General features: G+C 40.6%; 1 protein-coding gene across 4 annotated transcripts in view; it reads left to right on the top strand.

Annotated features, from left to right (window-relative positions):
* Window positions 1–12,116, top strand: part of LOC135212505 (syntaxin-1A-like) — a 397,641-nt gene that overhangs the window by 369,403 nt on the left and 16,122 nt on the right. The gene's annotated exons all lie outside the window — the stretch shown is intronic.

The raw sequence follows: 12,116 nt of genomic DNA, 5'->3' as shown, positions 1-12,116 counted from the left end.
CCTTGAAAATGACAATTGAAAATGAGTAGTACTGTAAGTGCAGTTTTCAAGTCCACATAACTGGGTAAGGTGTTATACAAAGTCAGATATACAGTGGTCCCCCCATATTCGCGGGGGATGTGTACCAGACCCCCCCCCCCCCCCCCCCCCCCCCCCCCCCCCCCCCCCCCCCCCCCCCCCCCCCACCCCCCCCCCCCCCCCCCCCCCCCCCCCCCGCGAATAGTTAAAATCCGCGAATGTTTGGAACCCCCCTCTAAAAATGCTCATAAACCCCTATCCTAAACATGCAAATACCAAAGTATCCCTTAAAGACCATCCTTCATCAAATATACATAAAATATCCTATTATGGTTCATATTAATCTTTGAAATATTATTAATACTATTTTAAAGTAAATCTTACATTTTATGTTTATACATAAATACATACTATGTACGTACTGAAATGACTTAGTTACGTATGTGAAAATAATTCAGTCCCCCATAAGTATTCAGTCATGCACGTTTTCTTTCATACTGTTACTATTTGAGACATCCATTTTCTTTTTACAATGGAACAATGGAAATGTGAAGTCACAAATACCAAATGTTTATTTAAAGTATTATCCTACATCAAATATACCATTGAATTGGTATTATTAATATCATTTTAAAGTAATCTTAAACATTTTACCATTAGAAATATATAAACAGCCAATAGCAGAGAGAGAGAGAGAGAGAGAGAGAGGGTTGTCCTTATTTAAAAGAGTGAAGTGGATAGATTATTGTACTTCTTTAAAATACTATCACATATGAATTTTGAATATAGTTATATTACTATTATTATTATTATGCAAAAATATTAATAAACATACACATGTACCATAGAAATTCTCTCATCTCAGTAAAAGAGAGAGAGAGAGAGAGAGAGTTTACATTATCGTAAGATATGGCAGCACAGTTGTTGGACCCCAGCCAACTCGGCTTGCTACTGGAATTCTGAGAGAGAGATGCGGGGTAATGAGCATTTTCTTTCATTCTTCTTACGTAAATTCTTTTATGTTTTTATTAAAAATCTAAAATCTTGCTAATTCACTTTAGTATTTTCTTTAATGAATTTATATTCATACATCGCTTTAGATGAGAGAGCGAAATTTTTTAGAGAGGGGGAGAGAGAGACGAGAGAGAGAGAAGAGAGAGACGTAAGAGTGAAGAGAGAGAGAGAGAGATTATCGTAGTATTGTAAAATACTTTCACATATGATTTTTGTAATTACAGTTATTATTATTATTATTTGAAAATATTAATAAAAAATATACACATTATATGTACCATAAAAATCTCTCATCTCAGTAAAAAAGAGAGAGAGAGAGAGGGGGGGGGGGGGTGTGGAAATTTCATGCCTACGTGATGGCAGCCACAAATCAGCTCCTCCCCCTCCGGCACTTAACTTGATACGTATATCTGAGTTTTTAGTACCTTGAGTTAGAGAAAGAATCTGACTGGGATTTCCTTCGTTCTTCCATATTTTTTAAATTTTTTATAAGCAAAAATCTTACTATTTCACTATGGTATTTTCTTTAATGAATTGATATATTGTTGTATAAATTAATATAATATTTGAAAATAATAAATCATTTATTTATCATACACAAAAAAAACATACATCTTTGTAGTAGAGAGAGAGAGAGAGAATTATTATTTTTATTATGTGATATCATTTAAACTTATTAAACTTAGTAATACAGTATTAATCAAAATTAATATTTGAAAATTAGTAAATCATTTTTGTATCATAAAAATGTATTTAGTCATGAAAATAAACATCAAAATACACTAATTAGTGATTATTTTCATCGGAAAATTCCGCAAATGGGCGAGTCCGTCCGCGAATAATTTCTAGATAGATTCCAAAGAAAAATCTGCTAATGTGTGAGTCCGCAAATCCGGAGAACGCGAATACGGGGGGAACACTGTACATAACACTAGTATACACAGTGCCCACATCAACATTTTCCCTGAAGTTATCACTGTTGCTCCTATTGTCACTCTATTCTTTTATCCGTAGCTAGACCATATTATGCAAAAGGAGTTTATAGACCAACACACAACTGAAAGTAGAAGCCTTAAACCTCGTTGACACGGGGCTAGTTTAGTAGCCACTACAAGTTAACTTACCCAGCAAGTAAGTGTTGACACGAGGATAGTTTTCTTATACATTGGGCAAATAAAGGGATAGTTCAAGTTCGCTAGCACTAGCGGCTGCTAAACTAGCCCCATGTCAACGAGGCTTTACCACTAACAAGGTAGCTGATGATCTTTTTACAGTTATTTTTGGAAAATAGAATGTGTATTATTTGTGAAGGCATATAAATGAGGCAGTTATTTATAAAGGTTGGTTTTGTATACAAAATTTTTTTTTAAGAATTCTAATCTATCGCTAATATACTACTTATAATCTCTCCTTTATGTCTTTCATGAAATATCTAGTGATATTATGGTTTAATTGTCATTCTCTTGTCTAAAACTTACCAATAAAACTTACCAATATCTGAAGGTATAACCAGCCCGAGAAGAGCCTTTATTAGGCTCAGAGGTCTGGATAAACTAATCCTTTAATAATAATATCTAAAGGTAAATATCTTTTAGTCTTTTTATTGTCTTTTATTTTACTAATAATTCTTTATTTTCACCATTGTTTCTTCTTGATACTCACATTTTCTCTGCATGTTATAGACATCTGTGCTACCAACAACTCTTTTGCCTGTCAATACTATGATTTGCAGTGTGCACTGTGCTTTTATTTTTAATAATTAATATCTATTAAACTTCTAGTTGATGTATAAATTCATAAGATACTTGGATAAGCATTAAACTTGGTTATTTTTTCATTATAAATGTATTGGCAATCAACATCATATAGCAGCATCTCTTTTGAATATCTACTGATGTCACAAATGTTTATTTCTCTTGCAGTGCATGTGCTTAAGCTATGTTTAGATCATAGAAGCAATGGCAAGTTCATTGCTGAATAAATGTTTTCTATCCTTCTCAAGTAAATATTCTGGTACTTGATCAGTTCATCTATGCACAGTACATACATCATTGAAATATATTTCTAGCCCTAGGAAGATCAGAATATTTTCACAGATTCAAGAAGTGCACTTCTTGCTTTTTCGACTATTAATGCCAATTCAGGATAAGGTACAAAATGTATAGGACTGGTTGGTTCTCAAACAAACAAAAAAAAAGCCATTAGAATAATTTTTATTTAACTTTTATGCTGAGAATGAAAAGTTAGGCTGGGATGCTAAAGAGGCTATATCATCCATAACTTCCTCTGAAATATACGTTCCTATTAATGACTTGAAGAGACCATCTTCCAATATAGTTTAATCTGTGACAGGAAAGATGTACAAAGTTTGGGAACAATCGGAAACTGAAAACTATAAGATCTTCAGTAGAAAAGTAAAGAGCATAAAGGTATCTAGAGTGGCCATTTGTCATTTATATTTCACACACAGCCTAATATCTGCCAGAAGTATGTCATAGTACAGCATATTGTCCTAGAATCTATAAGTATTAACCATGAGAGAGAAGCCAGGTTATGGCATGGCAAGCTCATGAATAAATTGGTAAGGGAAAATAGTCCAGTAGAACAAATGTGATTTTTGAAGGAAGTTGGATATACCCCATGTTTTAATCAAAGATTGGCATATGTTCTTTTAATTTTTTAACCAGATGGTGTTGAATGACCATGACTTATTCCTTCTATAGGCCTTCATGGGCAGTCTAAATATACTATATTAAGCACACCCCCATGACCGGGCAGACTTTAAGGTTGGCCAATTGAAGAAAAAACACATCAATGGAAAGAGAAAGGGATGCAAATGCTCCTGGTGTCAGGAAAAAAATTCCAAACATTTTTCTGTACCTTCCATGAGAAGTTGAAAGTGAATATTTAAAACCCTGTGCAGAGCCTCTTTTCCAAGACACTCGTAAATTTTACCAAGTTATACATGTGTTTTCTAAAAATTTTATTTTGTGTAATTATAATTATAGCTCACACAGTATCATAACAAATAGCTGGTAACTAAAATCAGTAACAAATTCTGTGTATATTTATTGTAAAATATTTATGAGATTCACTGAGATGGGGAGATGCAATAACTCTTGGTGAGGAATACGTTTTCTTTGCAAAATTACAATTATAACTTGATATACTATTGTAAAAGATAAGAACTAAAACCAACAGCAATCCTTGGGTATATATATGAACAAATGAATAAAAAGACCTCATGGGATTGAGAGGGGCAATAGATTCATCCATCAAGTCTCAAGGCATACTTGTTCCCCACTGTCCTGTGCTGAACTACTACAGTTGTCATTAGTCCTTTATGGATCATTGAAGTGCTATGAACATCTTTCCCGCTAAATTAATTCAAATCGTATGGCATATAATATTAATACTCATATGATGATGCCCATCCATTAAGGGTGAAACCTAATCTGGTAATTTATTTAATATATATGTTTGATCAATTTGAAGTGCATCTCAATAGTTCTAAAAAGGATTAGGTAAGTTCATTTAGAGTAATGGAGACCTTGTAGCAACTAATTAGTAATTCTTTTGTATGTTCCAGTGGTTTTCAGCCTTTTTCATACCCCGACCCCAAATTTGTTAGTCATTTTTTCATCTGATGGGTCACAAGTGTATCAAACAAATTGACAATATCTTGGCTTGCTACGAGACACAGGTTTCTGATGAATGACAAATCATCCTTCATTAAATCTGGGAAATACTTGCCAAACTCGCTGCACTGCACAGAGATTGAAGGTTGCTGTGATTTGACATTAGCATCAAACAACACACCTTTGTTGTCTCAAGCAACTCATTGAGAACAAGAAATATTCCAGTCTTACCAATTACCATTTCCCTTTCCCAGAGTTCTAATTTTGCCTGAAATGCAGGTAATACATTGATGAAATTGATGATGATCTTGGCTCTTCCTTGCAAAGAGAGGTTTAATTTGTTAAGCCTGCCAAAAATCAAGTTGAAAAAAGTTAAAACATACCCTCGCTCAAGAACGATCTCACAACCTTCAGAAAAAAGGCTAGCAGGGTCACCATCCCCAGTTGAAAACCTCTGTTATATACAATACAATTTAATTAGATCAGCTTTAGTATCGCTATAACCGTGTCTAGAGCTTAACTAATATGATTAATTATTGTGTACATATTATTGATGATTAGCTGCGGTATGTAATTTCTTCCAGTCACAAGACATCATTAGTAGGTATTCTCATGTGTGATTGATAGTGGTGTAGCATATATAAATTTATACATAATTTTAAAATCAGTTTTAATACCTGATATAGTATATGTATACAGTAGTACCTCGAGATACGAAATTAATCCGTTCCGAGGCGCCCTTCATATCATGAGGTTTTCATATCTTGGACCACATTTTACATGTAAAATGGCTAATCCGTTCCAAGCCCTCCAAAAACACCCCAGTAAATTTCATAATAAAGCTAAATTGACCTATAAACAATGAAATGCTACAACAATTTGGACCATTCAGTACCTAACTTAACGAAATGCAAATTAACCTGTAAATAAAGTATATTAGTGTACATGGTATACAAGAAACACTGTATGTAAAATGTGGAAGCTTACCTTTCGAGTGAGGCTATCTCCAAAAGTGGCGGCAGAGGAGGAGGAGGACAAACGGCAGATACGTACGTACGTACGTACACTTAACTTTACGAAAACACACAAAAAATGTAAGGAAAACATACATAAACTAAAATTTTATACATTCAACTTACCTGTCAGATATATATGTACTTAGCTATTTGACTCCGTCGTCCGACAGAAATTCGAATTTCGCGCACACGCTACCGGTAGGTCAGGTGATCTACTTACCTGCCGCTGGGTGGCAGGACTAGGAACCATTCCCATGTTCTATCATATTTTTTCTGTCGGCCATACTGGCAACATTGTTGTGGGTATCTCCGGCTGGATTCGTATTTTGCATCGCAATTGATCTTCGTTTGGACTTCTCGGTGACATATTTGCATTGATTGTACTGGCATACGCGATTGTGGACCATTTATTGGATTTGATTTGGATTGTTCAACATGATGTCTGATTCTGGAAGTGTGGTGAGAATGTGTGTGAATGTGGGGTGTAAAGTTAGGATGCCGAAGGCATCGGTTGATCCTCATACTATTTGTAAGAAATGCAGGATGTATGAATGTTCTTTTGATAACACTTGTAATGAATGCAAGGATTTGAGTCCAGAAGAATGGAAATCTCTAACTTCATATTTGAAGAAGTTGGAAAGAGACAGGGTGAGGAGGTCTTCTTCCAAAGCCTTGCCTAGTTCTGTATCTAGCGGGGTTATCAGTAATGTTATACCCTCTTCTCCTTTTACTGCCCCATCTAATGTAGTTTCTGCTCCTTTAATAGAACCAACAGATTCGGCATCAGAGATTGCTAATCTAAAAGCCGCCCTTCGAAAAATGGAAACCAAAATGGCGGCCATTGAAGGTAAGCAGTGTGAGTTAAGTGCTGTGGATAGTGATATAAGTGTCCCCAGTGCTGTGGAGGGGGCGTCTGATTGTCTCCACAACGCTCCCAGGCCTAGACCTCTTTCAAGCTCCCAAGCCCAGAGGAGAAGGAATGTAAAAAGCCGTAAGGAGGTTGTGGAGGATCCCCAATAGTCAGACGTCCCTTCGGCTTTTTCTGTTTCGCCACAGAATGCCAGAGAATGCTACAGAAAAAGCGTTCTTCGAGAGTGTTTCTCCTCTTCGGAGAATTCTTCTCCTAAAAGAGGTTGGAGATCGGCGGATCTTTCTCGCCCCCTGAAAAGATGTTGGGATGAGCCCAGGATTACATCGAGTCCTGAACATTTTCAAGAGGATGATCCTACGGTAATTAAGAAGGCAAAGAATGTGCTTCCTTCCCCCACAGGCTTGTGGGAACCGGTAAAAGACCGATCTTCTAGTCCTCTGGTGGACAAGAATGTGGAAACGAATAGAATCCTTCGTACCATGCAGGATTCCATCACTTCTCTTGTGGGAGTTCTTTCAAGAGACCCTCCTAGAAGGAAAGACGCTTTCCTGCCTATAAAGAAGTCTAGGCTGTCGAGGGGTCAGACTCGCCATCAAGATTTGTCATCTTCAGACTTGGAATCGGATTCGTCAGCCTTACATAGACCGAGCAAGATCCGTTCTCCTGTCAGGTGCAAGGCGCCAGCCAGGCGCGAGTCTCCAGTCAGACGTGAGACGCCAGCCAGGCGTGAAGCGTCAGCCAGGCACCAGGCGCGAAGAGCCTACCAGGCACGAGACGCCAGACAAGAGCGTCAAGCTTTCTAAGCGCGAAGCGCCAGCCAGACACGAAGCGCTAGCCAGGCGCGAAGAGTTTAAAAGGCGCGAGTCGCCAGACAGGCGCGTCGAGCCTTCCAAGCGCGAGACGTCAGCCAGGCGCGTGACGCCAGTTTGGCGTGAGGCGCCAAATAGGCGCGAAGATCCTGTCAGGCGCGAGACGCCAGCCAGACGAGTGACGCCTCCCAGGAGCGAGGCGCCAGCCAGGCGCGAGACGTTAGCCAGGCGTGTGATGCCAGTTTTGCGCGAGGATCCTGACAGGCGCGAGACGCCAGCCAGATGCGTGACGCCTCCAAGGAATGAGGCACCAGCCAGGCGCGAGCAGCCTACCAAGCGCGAGGCGCCGACTAGGCGTGAGCCAGTCAGGCGCGAAGCGTCTACTAGTTGTAAGGACGTTGACGTACTTAGTCCTTCCCCTACTAGAAGCATTTCTCCTAGAGAGCCTACTTCTCATGATAGAAAATCGATCAGGAGAGAGCGATCCCCGTCTAACCTTGGCCTTGAAGAGGTTTCTGAAGAAGAAGTCTCTACCAACGAGGGACTTTCTAATTACAAAGTCTTAGCCTCGTTACTTCTCAAGGAATTTGGGGACTCTCTTAGTCCTGCTGCTCCTCCTTCACCGAGATCGCTGTTTTCGAGTACGAAAACGCCAAAATCCTCTGCTTTCTTAAAGATGAAGCCTGCGATTTCAATGAGAAAGACCCTCCAGTCTTTGGATTCCTGGCTTTTGTCGAAGAAGGAGACTCTTAGAACAGTTTATTGCTCTCCTCCCTCCAAGCTGACAGGGAGGAGAGGAATATGGTATAAGACGGAAGAAGCTATGGGCTTGATGCTTCCCCTCTCTGCGGATTCAGATTTCTCTAGCTAGTAGAGTCAGTTAGAAGACAGTCTCTAAATTCTGCAAAGGCGTCTTGAGTATGTCTGAATTAGATCAGCACCTTAAGGGAATATTCCACGTATTAGAAGTTTTAACTTCTTGGATTGGTCCCTTGGGGTGCTGGCTAAAAAGACGAGTGAGCCAGATTTTCTTGATCCGGAAACCTTACACAGTGTCCTATCTTGTATGGAGAAGGCTGTGCAAGATGGTTCTGGTGAGTTAGCTGCCCTGTTCGGATCGGGAGTGTTAAAGAAAAGATCTCTTTACAGTTCCTTTCTGACAAAAGGATTTGTTCTCCTTCTCAGAGGTCCGCCCTGCTTTTCGCACCTCTGTCAGAGCATCTGTTTCCTTCGCCTTTAGTAAAGGATATTTTGAGATCCCTTTCGGAAAAGGCAACGCAGGATCTTCTAGTGCAATCCACGAAGAAGAATAGACCTGCAATTCCTATTCATAAGAAGGTTTCTCGTACTCCAGTGGTGCCCTTTCGTGGAGCGTCCTCGACTCGACCTACTACGAAGAGAAAGCCCTTCGACAAGCGAGGAAGGTCTTCCTTCTGCTCTTTTAAAAAGAGCAAGTAGCAGCCATGTCCTCCAAGCACAGGTAGGGGCCAGACTTCAAGACTTTGTGGAGGCCTGGTCCTTATGAGAAGCAGATCCCTGGACTCTGTCTGTTCTACAGAAGGGTTACATCATTCCCTTCGTAGACAGACCTCCTTTAGCAACATCTCCGAAGGATTTGTCGACGAGATACAAGGACCTTGGACTGAGAGAGAGACTCCTGCAGACGGTGGTGTCGATGAGGGACAAGAATGCAATAGAGTTAGTGCGGGATCCATTCTCCCCGGGGTTTTACAACCGCCTTTTCTTAGTACCAAAGGCTTCGGGGGGATGGAGACCCGTTCTGGATGTAAGCATCCTGAACCGGTACGTGGAGAAAAAGAAGTTCTCCATGGAAACTTCAGCTTCGGTTCTGTCAGCCCTACGTCAGGGAGATTGGATGGTCTCCCTGGACCTTCAGGATGCTTACTTTCACGTTCCGATTCACCCATCGTCAAGAAAATACCTCAGATTTGTAGTACAAGGACAAATCTTCCAGTTCAGGGCCTTGTGCTTCGGCCTATCAACCGCTCCTCAGGTATTTACGCATCTGATGAGGAACGTGGCCAAATGACTTCATTTAGAAGGGATCAACATCTCTATGTATCTCGACGATTGGCTAATCCAGGCCAAGTCGGAGAAACTATGTTTGGAGGACCTACAGACTACTTTGAACCTGACAAGGACATTAGGATTACTCGTGAACCTCGAGAAATCTCAGATGGTCCCCAGCCAGAACTTAGTTTATTTGGGGATTCGGATGGATTCTCGGGGTTTTCGGGCTTTTCCTTCCCAGGAAAGAATTGCTCGGGGCTTACAGAAAGTCTCGAGCTTCCTAGAGAAAGAACGGAGTTCAGTGAGGGAATGGTTAAGCCTTCTGGGAACCCTTTCCTCACTAGAACAGTTCATTTCTCTAGGAAGACTCCACCTACGCCCTCTTCAGTTCTTCTTAAGAAGAATTTGGAGTTGGAAGAACGGGCAACTTTCAGACACTTTCGGAATTTCTCTGGAAGTGAAGAATCATCTAAAATGGTGGCTGATACCCTTGGAAAAGAACGAGGGCTTGTCTCTAGAGGTTCGGAACCCAAACCTAATCTTGTTCTCAGACGCTTCAGAGAAGGGATGGGGAGCGACTCTAGGGACAAAAGAAGTATCAGGCCAATAGAGGAAGGATCAACAAGACTGGCATATAAACTCCAAAGAACTTTTTGCTGTTCTCCTAGCCCTAAAAGCCTTCGAACAGAAGTAAAAATAGGTCAAGTGGTACAGGTCAACGCGGACAACACCACAGCGTTGGCCTATATCAGGAAACAAGGGGGGACTCACTCTTTTTCTCTGTTCCAGATAACAAAAGAGCTGTTATATTGGACGAAAGACAAAAATGTGACTCTCCTCACAAGATTCGTGAAAGGAGAGAAAAATGTCAGAGCAGACAGGCTAAGCAGGTTAAACCAAGTGCTCCCCACAGAGTGGACCTTCACATTCAGGTTGTCAAAGCTCTGTGGTCCCTGTGGGGCAGTCCTCAAATAGACCTATCTGCCACCTTCCTATCCAGAAGGATAGAGAACTTCTGCTCCTTAGTGGAAGACCCGAGAGCTATAGCGGTGATGCCATGCGCTGGACTGGGCAGGCCTAGATGCCTACGCCTTTCCCCCCTTCAAAATGTTAGGAGTGGTTTTAAAAAAGTTTGTGCCTCAAAAGGGATGAGACTAACACTCGTCGCCCCCTTTTGGCCCGTCTCAAAGATTGGTTCACAGAGGTACAGGATGGACGGTGGACTTTCCCAAGATCTCTTCCACACAGGAGAGATTCTCAAACAACCCCATTTCGAGAGGTACCGTCAAAACCTCCCCGCTCTCGCTCTGACTGCCTTTCAACTATCGAAAGACTTGTCAGAGCGAGAGGCTTTTCAAGCAAAGCTTCGAAAGCAATTTCTAGGGCCCGAAGATCCTCAACTATTCGGGTGTACCAATCCAAATGGGATGTTTTCAGAAGATGGTGTAAGAAGAATAAACTGTCCTCCTCCGATACCTCTGTGACCAACATTGCTGATTTTTTTTATTTTCCTTAGGGAGGAATCTCAATTATCAGTTTCAACCATTAAGGGTTATCGGAGTATGCTCTCTGCTGTTTTTTCAAACAGAGGTTTGAAGATAGAAGATAAGGATCTCCACGACCTAATTAGATCATTTGAAACCTCAAAAACCATTTCTCCTCGTACTCCGAACTGGAACTTGGATGTGGTTCTAAAATTCCTGTCGTCAAATAGATTTGAGCCTCCTCACAACGCGTCGTTTAGGGATCTAACGAGAAAATGTATTTTCTTGTTGTCCTTAGCGACTGCGAAAAGAATTAGTGAAATACATGCTCTAGATTCTCGAGTAGGATTTAAGAGTGATGCGGCAATTTGTTCTTTCCAGACTCTGTTTCTGGCCAAGAACGAGAACCCTTCAAAACCCTGGCCAAAGAGTTTTTAAGTTAAAGGACTTTCAAATCTCGCAGGAGAGGAATTGGAAAGATCATTATGTCCAGTTAGAGCCCTGAAGTTTTATCTAAAGAAGAACAAACTCAGGGGATGTAAACAAAGCCTGTGGTGTGCAGTTCGGGATCCTAGTAGACCCATGTCAAAAAATGCGTTAGCATTTTTTGTTAGGAGCATTATTACTGATGCTCATAGTAACTGCACTGAGGACTCTTTCAGGACTCTCCGAGTGAAGGCTCATGAGGTTAGAGCTGTGGCCACTTTATTAGCTTCATAAGAACAATGTCTTTAAAAGAATTGTGGATGCGACTTTACATGGAAGTGTGATTCAGTTTTCGCATTGCACTACTCCCTTAGGTAACGTTAAAGTGACATATGAAAAGTGTTTCTCTCTGGGTCCTTTTGTATCAGCAGATACAGTGCTGGGGCTGGGAACACATAACGATCCTTAGAAAATTTTGTATTTGGTATTTTAATTTTTTATGGTACATAGATCTACCTTGTGAGACGGGTTGTTGGTTTTCTTCTGAGTAGAATCCTTTTTGTCGCACGGGCGTCCTTGCTTGGGTCAGTAGGGAATCAGGAGACGTCTTACTGGTTAGATTGTACAAAAAAAAATTTTTTTTAATTTATTTTTGTACTTTTAAGTGTATGAATGTTTGTGATTCGAGTTTGTGGTTGTTTGCAAGGAGCTAGGGGATAACTTCTTGCAATCTTAGAACTAACATGGTTAGGTTAAGGTGATCGGGATCGGTGTTGTGCTCCTTGTATAAGGTTCTTGTCAAGTAAGTG

The sequence above is a fragment of the Macrobrachium nipponense genome, chromosome 41 (assembly GCF_015104395.2).
Source record: "Macrobrachium nipponense isolate FS-2020 chromosome 41, ASM1510439v2, whole genome shotgun sequence".
Taxonomy (NCBI): domain Eukaryota; kingdom Metazoa; phylum Arthropoda; class Malacostraca; order Decapoda; family Palaemonidae; genus Macrobrachium; species Macrobrachium nipponense.
The sequence above is the reverse complement of the archived record's forward strand: the minus strand, read 5'-3'. Positions and strand labels throughout refer to the sequence as shown.